Source organism: Brassica oleracea, chromosome C2 (genome assembly GCF_000695525.1).
Source record: "Brassica oleracea var. oleracea cultivar TO1000 chromosome C2, BOL, whole genome shotgun sequence".
NCBI lineage: Eukaryota > Viridiplantae > Streptophyta > Magnoliopsida > Brassicales > Brassicaceae > Brassica > Brassica oleracea.
Window position 1 is genome coordinate 51,907,700 of NC_027749.1, and position 490 is coordinate 51,908,189.

Sequence of the window (490 nt, forward strand, 5' to 3'; positions counted from 1 at the left end):
TATTCTAACTTTCTTAAATGTTGTTTAGGCAAAAGAGACGGGACTTCTCCCGTCTCTTATGGAACTTTACGAGATGACCCACAAGAACAAGGCGGGCGTATTTGTAGATGGCAAGTCCGAGCAAATCTACAACGACGTAGTTGCTCGGGTTGAAGACCGCCAGACCCAGCTGACCCAGCAGTCTACCGATGGATTACCCGTCACCTTATCCACACTTGAAGTGGATAAGATTTACGAGGAGGTTAATTTTCAAAAATTTTAATTTGTTATTATTCATTTAATATAACTTTAAATTTTTACTAACAATATTTATTTTTTGTTTTTAAGGTTGTCCCTAAAAAAAGGGACGGACGTTGGGGATTGGTTCCGTCAACGATGTTCCGAGAGCGACATCGTTTTATGGTCAGCAACGGGACGATGAAGTCACTGAGCTGCGTAACGAGTTGGCCGCGACAAAATCTCGTATGGGTGGAGTCGAGGGCTTCTTGGA